A 13,190-nucleotide genomic window follows, 5' to 3' on the forward strand; every position below is an offset into this window, starting at 1 on the left:
CTCTTCGCCGGAGTTCGGGTCTGTTCTTCAACAGACCGGATCGGGTCTGTTCTTCAACAGATCGGAACTGGTCTGTTCTTCAACAGACCGGAACTGGTCTGTTCTTCAACAAACCAGATCTGCTCTTCAACAGGCCGAACTGGCCAGATCGGGTCTGTTCTTCAACAGACCGGAACTGGTATGTTCTTCAACAGACCGGAACTGATTTGTTCTTCAACTACTTCTTTATAAGAAGAAGAGAGGTTTTTGTCAGCACAAATGTGACGAGTTGCTCCAAGTCATAAACCAAAAAGTAAAAGAGAACTTGTGAAAGTATGTTCAAAGAGTTCAGTATGGGCGTCTAGCCCGTACATCTCAAATTTAGTTTTTGTTAAATCTCCTTCTTCCCTAGTCCATATTTTATTTTCAACACTAATTAATTTGTGCAAGCAGGCAGCATAAGTCGATTTATTTAGAAAATTTGAGGAAGATTTGGAGAGGAAAAGTGAAGAAAATAAATTAAGAGTTAATTCTAATTTGGCCCCCTGCTTTGTGACCAGCTTCCTTTATGGCCCCTTATTTTCCGTAAATTCAAATATGACCCCCTTTTTTTATGTAAATGTCCTAACTACCCTTCCTTTAAATATTTTGTCAAAATAAAATAAAAAAAACAAACATAATTCCACCTCACTTCCCTCTCCACTATTTATCTCTCTCCACCTCACCTCTCTTCCCAACTCTTCTATTTCTCTCTCCAACTCACCTCTTTCTCTCTCCACCTCACCTCTCTCTCTCTCTCTCCACCTCACTCTGTCTTCTCCGATGAAGGTCGCCGGCCGGAAAATTTTCCGGCCGGCGACCTTCAATTTTTTTTTTTATGCTCTCGTCTCTCACTCTCTAGGTTGGAGCCGCCACATGAGAAGCTCCATTTAAGAAACTTGTTTGCAGAGAATGATGATTACTATTATGCTATGTTTCAACTTCATCTTCTTCTTCTTCAGCATCCCATAGAAACTTAGCATATGACGCAAGAACAAAACTGCAATTCCAATTACAAAAATTTAGCTTAATTTAATAATTTTGTTACATCAAAATAGAACCCCCCATATCTTAAGTCATCCAGATTAACTAAAATCAATTACTCCTACAAAAAAAAAGGAAAGATTTTTAAGTCTGGGAATTATTTATTTGTTGATTTTGAAAGAAACCCAGTGTTTCAATTCAATCCTATCAAAATCAATTCAAAATTTGAGATCGGAAATTACCAGTCATCAAGAGCAGCTTGAACAGCTTGATCAAAGTAAGTATGGGCACAAAAAGCATCTTTATGTGTTTGCCAAATTAGATCTCCATAGAGTGATAAAACATTTCCATCATTAGGGTTTGCTAGAATTGCTCTTCCATAATATTCTTCAGCTCTAACTACATCACCAATCTGTTTCCATAAAAAACAACAATTAGGTTAATCACAACATACATTTTAATAGAGAGAGAAAAATAGAGATTTTTAGAGAGAGAATTTCATACATCTTTCAAGTACTTGGCATGATTTGCACGAAGAAGAAGAGAATTTCCAGGATTAGATTCAATCATATTTTTGTAATAAGATTCAACTCCTTTATTTCCGCCATTATTATAATCTGAAGAACCAAAATCTTCATCATTATCTCCGTCATGAGATCTTCCTCCTCCTCCTCTCAGACCACCACCACAAATCTTACCACCATCACTTCCATTTGCACCACCACCAAAAACTGGGACCAACCCAGAACCAGTAAAACCCTTATCTACTAATTTCATCTAACTCAGAACTACTAAACAATCGATTAAGAGAAGATTTAATTTCTAAATCTTGTTCTTCCTTTTCTTCTATATCTACAGAAGAAAACCTAAAACTACCCATATCTAATGAGTTCCTTCTCTTGGGTGGAACAGAAGATTTTCTCAAATAAGTTTACGATAAAGCCCTATTCATCTTTTTCACTGAATCTTTACTTGGTGAAATCAAATTTCTTGAAGATGTTTTAGAAATTGAGTTTGATCTTGGAATATTAGGAATTTGAGGGATCAATTCTGGTTCTGGAGAAGATTCCTTTGTATGAATACGAGGAACCCATGAATCGAAAATAGCAGCTGAAGAACTTCTCATAAGCATTTTTAAGTTACCTCTGTGTTTAAATGTTCAAAACCCTAAAAACCCAAAGAAGGTTTTTTTCTAGAGAGAGAAAGTAGTGAGACTTGAAGTGGGTACAGAGTAGGAAGAAGAAGAAGAAGTAGTTGGTTTATAGAGAGAGAATAAAAAAAAATTCAAGGTCGCCGGTCGGAAAAATTTGCCAGCCGACGACCTTCATCGGAGAAGACAGAGTAAGGTGGAGAGAGAGAGGTGAGGTGGAGAGAGAAAGAGGTGAGTTGGAGAGAGAGAGAGATGAGTTGGGAAGAGAGGTGAGGTGGAGAGAGATAAGTGGTGGAGAGGGAAGTGAGGTGGAATTATGTTTGTTTTTTTGATTTTATTTTGAAAAAATATTTAAAGGAAGGGTAGTTAGGACATTTACATAAAAAAAAGGGGTCATATTTGAATTTACAGAAAATAAGGGGTCATAAAGGAAGCTGTTCACAAAGTAGGGGGCCAAATAGGAATTAACTCATAAATTAAAGAGCCACAACTCTGATGCCACTGTTGATAGATTATTCACAATAATTAGAAATGAAAAGTATTTGTAGATGCCATAACAAGTCGACTAAAATCTTGTTGTAACAACTTTGAGACCTCTCTTGATCGTGTTTTGGCGACTCACTCTTGAACTTATCTTGCTCTAGTGCTATTATACCAAACATAACTTTATTTTAATGAAGTCAAGAAATATTTTATTCATAAGAACACAATCAAGTTCATATGATACTATATTACTATAACAATGGATTAATTCTAATTAAGGGAAATATCAAATAGCAAGAAGCCAAAATTCTAGTGGTAACTTTTTATTTCTTGGTTCACAAGTTTGGAACAGGCAAAAGACTTCCAACAAATGTGGTAAAATGTGAAATATCCCAAGCTTGAGTAGGGATTCCAATAATTTCAAACTCATCCATTGTATCCTTCTTCCAATTGTAAGAATAAAAAGAGAAATCCTTATCTAGTGTAAACTTATCCAAAAGATTTCTTTCTGTATCTCTTTGTTGAATACGTTCAGTTACTAAGATTATCTGATCAAGTACCGCATGAAGACGAACAAACCTTCCTCTAAACTGCTCACTTCCAACATCGAACGCAACCATAGATACAGGGCGTTGTTTATTAAGCCAATATTTCCCACCTTTTTTCAGCTTTTTAGTGCTCCAATATATAGAACCATTTACATAAATAGAAGGATTATGCACTCAATAAGGCGGGACTTCGTTAATCCTTCTCCATCGGTTAAGCTTAAGATTCTCCAATGAACGTAACCGTTCTTTATCGATATACTTCTCCAATATCTAAGCTTATGAATATCGTCTTCTCCCAGTCGAGCTCCTACGACGGTGAAGACCTCACAAACATCATGATTCAAATATCCAGTTAAACTCCGAACACAGACCAATTTGTGTTCATTAGTTGAAGGATCGAATGCAAATTGATATATTGTTCTAGTACTCCATTCTACTTCCAACGAATTGACCTCAATCCATGGTGATCGTTCTTGGGTACTGATATTGTAAATTTGAACACCCTTACAAGGTTTAATGAAGCAAATCAAACCATTAACAGGGTTTGTCATTGTATGGATACGTAACGGGGATGACGTATTTGTTATAGAGTAAACAGATGCTCCACCTTCAATCAAATCAGTTGTCATAAATAAATCATTGGATCTTCTTAGTAATGTTCGTCGCTCTTTTGTAATGATAAGGAAACTAGGGTTACGTGATTTTAATTGGTGTAAATCAGTAAATCGTCGATCTTTTCCAATTATAGAATTCCATCGTTTACAAATGGATTTGAAACGAAAAAGTGAATTAACTGGTAATCTGGTCAGTATTGATAGCACTTTCATGTTGGTTTCATCACACCAACCAATAGAAACACTAATCCCTTGATGTTTGAATCTCATGCTTGTTACAAGATACATGAGTAGGAATAAAGAAAATTAAGATAAAAATATATGTACCTTTCTCCATTGTAGTAGATGGTTTATTTAATCTTTATCTTCAACTTTCTTCTCTTCTTTCAATCTTTAACCTTCTTGCTTCTATATGAGATGGAGTAAAGTAAGTAGAGATGAAGAAGACTCTTTTCTCTTTCTCTTCTCTAGCTCTCTAAGTGATGGACAAGAACTAGACTTTCTAGAGCAAGAGCCCCTTGCCTTCTTTCTCTAAACTCCATCTCTATTTATACAAGCCTCTAATCCATCATAGAGTTTGTATAAGAAGCTACATGGGTGGCAAGTGTCCCTTAATGTGCCACTTGGTGTAGACACAAGACAAATGTCCTCTTATGTGTCAAACAACAAGCCATTTGGTGTAGACACAAGACAAGTGTCCTCTTATGTGTCAACCAACAAGCCATTAGGTGTAGACACAAGACAAGTGTCTTCTTATGTGTCAAACAACAAGCCATTAGGTGTAGACACAAGACAAGTGTCCTCTTATGTGTCAACCAACAAGCCATTAGGTGTAGACACAAGACAAGTGTCCTCTCAAGCTTATAGATTATCTTGGATTGAGTTTTCTTAAGCCCACTCCTTTATGGGCCTTGATTGTATGGGACATATAGGTATGGGCCTTGTACTTGCTCTATTTTGCATAGAGGACACTTAAAATGTACAAGCCCATCTTACATTCTCCCACTTGGCCCATACAATCTAAGGCAAAACAAAATAGATTTATTTTTAATAAAATTGGTTTTTCGAAAGACTCGATTAAGGGCTTAAGACTAAGAAAACAGACATGCGCGCATTTTTTAACAAACATCTCAATCCATATCTAGTACATCATAATATCATCAATAAGAAAGTTGCTAATGCGAGTCATGGCGGTTACACGTCTTAAAACGACACGTTTCCTTCCATGTACCACAACACAACAACCCACCTATCATGATCATCATTAGGAGTATAGTTACAAATCTATATACATAACTAGATTTGCTTCAATTCAGCTAGAAATCTTATCAAGACAATTTCTATCTTGCTAAGACTATTCTTGTTGCTTTTCAACTCATTTTCAATTATGTGCATATATGAGTAAACAAGAATATAGAAACATAGTATCACGAGATCTCAAAAGTGTTTATAGAAACTTTATGCTTATTCAATCCATATCATTATAAGGATTACTAAGACCCATTGTTGCAACATGTTCCTTAAATGTCTTAGTGTTCAAACCCTTAGTTAATGGATCGGCTACCATAAGCATAGTACTAACATGTTCTATAATCACTGTATGTTTCCGAACCTCCTCTTTAATGATAATATATTTGAGTTCGAGGTGTTTGCTTCCCCTTGAGCTCGAATACTTGTCATTCTTAGAGAAGTATATTGCGGCGTTGTTATCACAATAAATTCTCAGCGGCTTGTCTATAGAGTCGACGGTTCCAAGCCCTGAGATAAAATTCCGCAGCCATAAAGCATGAATCGTGGCTTCATAACATGCCACGAACTCAGCCTCCATAGTGCACGACGCATATATGCTTTGCTTAATGCTTCTCCAGGATATGGCTCCACCTGCTAAAAGAAACACATATCCTGAAGTAGACTTTCTGCTATCAGCACATCCAGCAAAATCAGAGTCTGAGTAATCCTTTACTTCCAGATTATCAGTTCTTCTGAAAATAAGCTTATAATCTTTGGTTCCTTGCAAGTACCGCATCACCCTCTTTGCAGCTTTCCAGTGAGCCATTCCTGGGTTACTTTGGTAACGTCCAAGCATACCCACTATAAAGCTAATATCAGGTCGGGTACAAATCTGAGCATACATAAGGCTCCCTACGGCAGAAGCATAAGGAATATTTCCCATTCCTTTCTTTTCAAGATCATTTTGTGGGCATTGCATGAGATTGAACTTATCCCCTTTCATTATTGGTGTTTCGATTGGTGAACACTCTTTCATGCCAAATCTCTCTAGAACTCTTTCGATATACTTCTTCTGAGACAATCCTAATAAACCTTGTTTGCGATCTCTGAAAATTTCAATTCCGATAACAAAGTTTGCCTCATCCATGTCTTTCATTTCAATGTTCATAGAGAGAAATTTCTTGGTGTCATACAATAAACCAAGATCATTAGTGGCAAGAAGAATATCATCCACGTACAAAACCAAATATATGAACTTACTCCCACTAGCCTTCTGGTATATACATTGGTCAACAATGTTTTCTTTAAATCCGAAAGCTGTAATGGTATCATTAAACTTAAGGAACCAGCAAGTTACTGCAATAATAGGAGTTTAACAATTGGGCCAAGTCACACCATCAAAATTATATCATGTTTCCTTGTAGATATTAGTGGGTTGACCCGTGCAGTGTGGATCATCAGCCAACTAATATCGCCGCTTCTGATTGTATTACCATAGTACTTGTTCAATTGATGAATCATGATATAACCTTCGTATTATTTCTTCATGATGTATCAATGACATATAATGACTATCCTAGACGATTTCCAGAAAAAACGAAACTTATTTCCTTACAGAATGTCTCTGACTATTAATATGGTATCTATAATGGAGGCTTACATTTTCCTGTTCTTGTAACCTTAACTTTTAGAGTGAGAAAAGTATTTTGTGTTTCTTTCGCTTTATTGAAATAAAAAGAAATTCCTAGTCAATGATGCTGCTTAACCAAACTAGAATTGGTATGACAAAGCCAACTTTATACAATGTCAGGATAGTCTCAGCAATTTAGCATCGGCTGACTGATCAGATCATTTTTTTTAAAAGCAATATTAGTTTCCATACTTATATCGAACATTTTGTTCTTCTCAGCTTGTCCGTGAGAGTTCATGTAAATCTGCTTTAGAGGAATATGAGAAAAGGGGAGAGAGGATAAGGAAGAAAGAAAAATATTCATAAAAAATTGAAGGTCTCCGGCAATAACAATTTACCAGCAACCCTTTCCCGGCATGGAGAAAAAATGGTCAACTAAAATTTGTTTCGCTCTAACAATTGGGGGAGACAAATTAGTCAACAGAAGTTGACCAATTTTATCAAAGTCTTTGCACCCGAATTTTTTTCTTATTTTTCCAAAACTTTGGCCTAATTAATATATTTCACTCATGTCGTGTAATGTTAGACTTTTTACTAGTCCTCCACATTTTCTTCTTTCATTAGCCATGAAATATTTATTTATTTATAAAAAAAACACAATCAAGTTTATACCATACTATACTATAACTTATGGATTAATTCTAAGGAAAATATCAAATAGTAAGAAACCAAGATCCTAGTTCACAGAAGAGTATTCAATATTGAGCACGTTTGAAAGAGGCAATAGATTTCCAACAAATGTGGTAAACTGCGAAATATCCCAAGATGGAGCCGGGATCCCGCTGATTTCAAACTCCTCCGAGGTACCCTTCTTCCAATTGTATGTATAAAAAGAGAAGTTCTTATTTACTTTAGACTCGTTCAAGAGATTTTTCTTCTTATCTCTACGTTGAACAAATTTGGTTACTATGATTATCTGATCAAGTAAAGCAAGAAGACGAAAAAACCTACCTCTACACCAATAAAAAGGTAAGTTGATAGTCACTTCAGTCCAGTTTTGCATACTACTTGTGGGCGTATTCTCCTTTTTCTCATCATCAAATATCCATAACTTTACGATATAACTATCCACTCTTATTTGAAGAGCTACACGCCCATCTATTTCTAATAAATTCAGCATCGGATTAGAGAATCGTGTAGGTCCATCTTCAATTGCAATTTCCCAAGGTTTCTTAGACTGGTCAAATACGAAATCGGGGATTTGAATAGCTCTAAACTTCTCAGTTCCAACATCGAATGCAACCATAAATATAGGACGTTGTTTATTGGTCCAGTATTTCCCACCCTTTTTAAGTTTTTTAGTGCTCCAATATATAGAACCATTTACATAAACACAAGGATCATGCACTCGACAAGGCGGGACTTCATTAATCCTTCTCCACTCCAATGAATGTATTGGGTCTTCATCGATACTTCTCCCATGTTTAAACTTATGAATATCATCTTCTCCAAGTCCAGCACCTACAACCGTTAAGACGTCACAAACATCAGTAGCCGTTCCAATTAATCTCCGAACACAGACCAATTTGTGTTCATTAGTGGAAGGATCGAATACTAACTGATATTTTCTGTCACTTCCTAATCCCAACCACTTAGCTTTAATCCATGGTGATCGTTCTTGGGTACTGATATTGTAAACTTGAACACCCAAGGGACTAATGAAGCAAATCAAACCATTAACAGAGTTTTTAGTTGCATAAATATAACGGTTATACGTATCCGTTGAAGTGCTAATTGATGCTCCACCTTCAACCAAATCAGCTGTCATGAATAACTCTTTGAATCTTCTTTGTAATGTTTGTCGCTCTTTAGCAATGATAAGGAAACTAGGGTTACGTGATTTTGATCGGATAAAGTGTAAATCAATAAATCTTCGATCTTTTCCAATTATAGAATTCCATCTTTTACAAACTGATTTGAAACGAAAAAGTGATTTAACTGGTAATCTAGTTAGTATCTCATCTATTACAAAATCTTTATCAAGAACAAGACCATTATAAAAACTAGTATTATTACTAATAATATCAATACCTCTGTTTTTCTTGTTCTTCTTGAATTTGTTGTTTTTCTTGATTTTGATGAAATTCTTTAACTTCATGTTGGGAGGAGGAGGAAGAGGCTGGTAGTACAGATGAAGAAGCCAAGTAATGGAAATAAGGTTTTTTTTTTAAGAAGAAAAGACGGATGGTATCCCGTTGTTTTTTTATATTGCTCGAGTAGGTTTAGGGTTTTTCACGAAACTTCACCAAATAGAGATACGTGGAATTTTTTGAAATCTTTAGGATTTGGAAATCCTATTATATTTTGTCCACTTTTTGGTTGTCAAACCAAAGGATACCCAACTTCCACCCAAGATTCCAATCCATGACCTCTTCCACTTAAGAGGGAGATGATATAAACTATTGTAGTGCATGATGTGAATTTTCTATCATAAGACTCCTTTCCTTTGAGACTACCTCTAACTATTAATATGGCGTCTATAATGCAGACCCACATTTTTCTATTCTTTTAGACCTTAAGTACCATATTGAATAAAATGAAACATATAATCAACAATACTATTTAACCCAACTAGAATGAGTCTAATTGGTCTGACAAAGCCAAATTTACACATGATATCAGTATAGAGTTGGTACTTTGGATTTAGTCAGCAATTTGGCTTTGTCAGACCATGGAGACCTGGAAGATGGAAATCAACTCGGTAAATACTCAATTAAAAGTTGTTGACATGGATTATATCCATTTTATTTTAATGGGTTAAGTTCTTATGTCATCTGCTTCGTTAGTTTTTTATAAATAATAGGATACATTACATAAGACGGATCGAAAATAGGAGATCCGACGGTCAAAGATAAGTTGCAGAAATAATATACGTGTGTAACACGTGTATGTACGTGACGGATTGAGAAGACGAGATCCGACGATCAAGAAGAATTCAGAATATTGAAGATATTTGAAGATATATTGAAGATATATGAAGATTTAGTTTCTTATATTCAGAATATCTCTTGTAACTATCTAATGGTAATATTAGATAGATTTTGTATTATTTCCTAGTTTAGTAATTAGAAACTAGGAAACCCTAAACCCTAAGTCATCTATAAATAGGAGAGGGTTCTAGGATTCAAAATCATCGAGTTATGTCTGACCAATGTAACCGATCCACCCACATACAATTGTATGTGGTGATTATCAATCAAGAATTATTTCTCCGTGGATGTAGGTCTTGAGTATCCGACCGAACCACGTTAAATTATCGTGTCTTTATTTTATGTCCATATCTCCGATTATTTTATAATCGTGAATTTAACAATAAATGGTACTGACTTGGTAATTTAAGTAATGTTCGATTCGATAGCCCATCTTGCCGATTCAATAAAGTACATACATCAAAAGATGTTGATGCAGAAGTGGTATGGGCTTATGTTATTTTAATCAAAGCTAGGCTTTAGGTTACTTTTTTTCTTCCCCCCACCATTGGAACAATTTTGTTCCTTTCAAGGAACTTCACCTTTAATAACACCGAACATGGGGGTCGACGGATATTTAGATAATAGCCTTCTCGATTCAATTTTTGGTTCGACGGAAGATAAATACTCATCCAAGGAGGAGCCCGATCATTAATGATTTTTTTCCTTGATCAACGAGTCTTCATTGCATCTCGTAGAATTTTTCATAAACTCTCTCAAACACATGTTGTTCAACGACAAAAAGCTTATTGTCGGCATGAATATCTTGGTTTTGATCAAATCTTCCATTTGAATCCAGAAATCTATGTGAAATTAATTGTGGAAGATTGGAACTTTAGAAACTTTACTAACTTTCGAGATATTTGTTTATGGCCCCCTACTTCGTGACCAACTTCTTTTTTGACCCCCTATTTTTCGTAAATTCAATCCCTTCTTTTGACACCGTTTGTATATCGTCAGATTTTTAATTTCTCTTCCACAACTACCCTGTGTGGGTCGACGTGCATTGCTCCAAGTTGTCAAATCGACTACCTATAATTGTTACTTTAATGATGTTTATTTGTTCCTCGTGAGTCAAGCTTTCATTCTATGTAACAAAGCCTAAATCCTCAGAAGTAGAGTTTATTTTTTTCCTTTTATTTACTTTTAGGTCATGTTTGGCGCGCGGCAATGGAATGTCATTGGAACAATTTTGTTCCTTTCAAAGAACTTCACCTTTAATAATCCCGAACATGGGGGTCGACGGATATTTAGATAATAGCCTTCTCGATTCAATTTTTGGTTCGACGGAAGATAAATACTCATCCAAGGAGGAGCCCGATCATTAATGATTTTTTTTCCTTGATCAACGAGTCTTCATTGCATCTCGTAGAATTTTTCATAAACTCTCTCAAACACATGTTGTTCAACGACAAAAAGCTTATTGTCAGCATGAATATCTTGGTTTTGATCAAATCTTCCATTTGAATCCAGAAATTTATGCGAAATTAATTGTGGAAGATTGGAACTTTAGAAACCTTACTAACTTTCGAGATATTTGTTTATGGCCCCCTACTTCGTGACCAACTTCTTTTTTGACCCCCTATTTTTCGTAAATTCAATCCCTTCTTTTGACACCGTTTGTATATCGTCAGATTTTTAATTTCTCTTCCACAACTACCCTGTGTGGGTCGACGTGCTTTGCTCCAAGTTGTCAAATCGACTACCTATAATTGTTACTTTAATGATGTTTATTTGTTCCTCGTGAGTCAAGCTTTCATTCTATGTAACAAAGCCTAAATCCTCAGAAGTAGAGTTTATTTTTTTCCTTTTATTACTTTTAGGCCATGTTTGGCGCGCGGCAATAGAATGTCATTCACATTCCCGTAATGCGATTCTCGGGAATCAGATTATTTTCATTTAATGTTTGGTTCGACCAAGAATAGGAATTTCATTCCCGATGGATTCCTAACTTGTTGTTTGGTTTGTGTAGGAATAGGAATGTACTTTTTTACGAAAGTCCGGTTATATCCTTTTACTTAAACTACATAAATTATAAGTCAACTTTGTTATATATTTTAATTAGTATTGTTTATTCAAAGTTATAGATATGAAATAGTAACGTAATACACTAATTTAAGTTGTATTTAAAGATTTATTTAAAATAAATAAGGTCTCGACCAATTTTTATTTAAACGTTATGAAATCGATTTTTAATGAACAAGGAGCAAGAGAGAAGAAAAAAAACTAGAGATATGAAGAGAGAGAGGGAGAGTTACGTTCGAGCGAGAGAGTGGGTGGGAGAGAGAGAGATAGAGTGTGTTGCTATGGTGGTGGTTGAAACCCTAGGTTTATAATTTTTTAATAAAAATATTATGAGAATGACGATTTTAATATTAGTCATTCTAATGTTTTATCAAGGATTGTTTTGTCTAGAAATATTAAATCAAATCATTCCCGGGAATGGGAATCACAAACCCACCCCCCTCCCTAGGTTTGCTATTACCCGTTAGGGAGAATCCCATTCTTCCGGGAATAGGATTCCCCCCACATCCCCGCGAGTCAAACATAGTCGGGAGTGTGATTCCCAAGAATCACATTCCATTCGCACGCGATTCCCGCGTGCCAAACATGGCCTTAAAAGAACGTCTTACATTTATCCCAAATCTATTAGGGCTTCATACTTCTTAGGCACAGATTCAGTTCGGTTTGTCACCGCCCAAACAAAACACTCCAGAAGTTTGTCAAGCTAAGAATGTGTTCAACTATAATGTACTGTCCAATTTGATGATTCACATCTATAAATCATATTGTCGTATCCTTGGACTTTTACGTAGTTGGACCTAACTTTGTAATATTTAGAGAAGTTTGTATTGTCGGTTCAATGAAAAGGAAATTAGAAACTTAATCAAAATAGAAGATTCAAAAGCCATAGTATCCGACAGACGAAAAATGAAAACTCAAAACATAGTAGAAGGTACAAGTTAATAAGTTGACTGTGTAGTAAAAGCGTAATGGTCTTATCAATATTATCAAACTAATGTATAATGTCTTCAACAAAAATCTGCACTTTTAAGTAAAAGCCACATATTGAAAACATAATAGCACAAATGGTATTAAAATGCGTCACTCAAAACCAAACTAGACATTTTCGTGGAATTAGATTCCAATTTCGAGAGCAAATGTTGCAGAAGGTTTCACAAGTTTATGTGCAGGGTAAAAAACAATTAGGAAATAAATATTTCTCACCTTGGAGGATAACCTGTCGGTGGGTATCCGGTAATAATGGTAATAATAATTAGATTCGGGAAATAATTGACTAAAGATTTTGGATGAGATTGGACTTGATTCTTTCCAATATATTGTATATACTATTTCCTACCTTATGTATTTTCTTTCCTCTCTTATGTATTTTCTTTCCTCTCTTGTGTATAGCTATCTATGTCAATTACATATTTATGTAAACTATTAACAATATAAATATACAAGGGAGGTTAATGGTTTTCCTCACACAAAACCTATTCA

At 35.3% G+C, this 13,190-nt stretch overlaps 1 long non-coding RNA gene and 1 pseudogene across 2 annotated transcripts; both read right to left on the reverse strand.

The window, feature by feature from the left end:
• Positions 1 to 881: 881 nt before the first annotated feature.
• Positions 882 to 2,210, reverse strand: LOC147552762 (uncharacterized; annotated as a pseudogene). The gene is made up of 4 exons (XR_015238762.1): positions 1,771 to 2,210; positions 1,507 to 1,733; positions 1,245 to 1,414; positions 882 to 1,018 (listed from the first exon to the last, which is right to left on the reverse strand). The product of XR_015238762.1 is annotated as an uncharacterized LOC147552762 (transcript).
• Positions 2,211 to 2,804: 594 nt separating this feature from the next.
• On the reverse strand, positions 2,805 to 4,310 carry LOC147552763 (uncharacterized). The gene is made up of 2 exons (XR_015237931.1): positions 4,125 to 4,310; positions 2,805 to 3,790 (listed from the first exon to the last, which is right to left on the reverse strand). It is a non-coding gene; the product is annotated as an uncharacterized LOC147552763 (long non-coding RNA).
• Between the last annotated feature and the right edge of the window lie 8,880 nt (positions 4,311 to 13,190).

This window comes from Eschscholzia californica, unplaced genomic scaffold (assembly GCF_041429995.1).
Source record: "Eschscholzia californica isolate CP2 unplaced genomic scaffold, dmEscCali1.0.p SCAF_3, whole genome shotgun sequence".
NCBI lineage: Eukaryota > Viridiplantae > Streptophyta > Magnoliopsida > Ranunculales > Papaveraceae > Eschscholzia > Eschscholzia californica.